Here is an 899-nt window from a genome sequence, read left to right on the forward strand (position 1 = left end):
ATATATATATATATATATATATATATAAGAAAAAATAAAAAAGGAGACAAGCGCTCATACAGTTATTAAAACATTTATATCTTCATGTCCTCTACATATGTTTCGATGGATGCATTCAAAATACGTCCGACAGGAAGCACTATGATCAGCTATGTATCAGCCTAATCAAGAAAGCTATAAGCAACAACACTCGTCAAATAGACATGTTTACACATATAGGAAGCCCTAGAAAATGTGACGTATTTATATGCATATGCAAGAACACGTACACACGCATATATGCAACATGCATACATAAACATATATGTGTATGTGTAAGTATAAATATTTGTATATATATATATATATATATATATATATATATATATATATATATATATATATGTATGAATGTATGTATGTATATATACCTACACACATATATATATATATATATATATATATCCATATTTATAGTTTTACCAACACGAAAATGTATGCATGCAAACTTGTAAACACTCATACATACATACATACATACATACAAAATACATACATACACTCATGCATAAGCCCACAACTTATGCCTATATCTATATCCATATCTATCTATCTATCTATCTATCTATCTATCTATATATCTATCTATCTATCTATCTATCTATCTATCTATCTATCTATCTATTTATCTATCTGTCTATCTATCCATCTATCTATCTATCTATCTATCTATCTATCTATCTATCTCCGAGTCTATCGTGAATATTGTCGCGCCTCCTTCCTTTAAACGGGAAGGAAGAGCTATTTTCATCGTACTTGTGGCTATGGCGAAAGAATGTGTATGGTGGACGCGTCTGAAAGGTCTAGAGACAAAGACTTTCCTCTCTGGGCAATCTCTCATCAACTTCTTCAAGTATCAC

This window comes from Octopus bimaculoides, chromosome 3 (assembly GCF_001194135.2).
Source record: "Octopus bimaculoides isolate UCB-OBI-ISO-001 chromosome 3, ASM119413v2, whole genome shotgun sequence".
NCBI classification, from domain to species: Eukaryota; Metazoa; Mollusca; class Cephalopoda; order Octopoda; family Octopodidae; genus Octopus; species Octopus bimaculoides.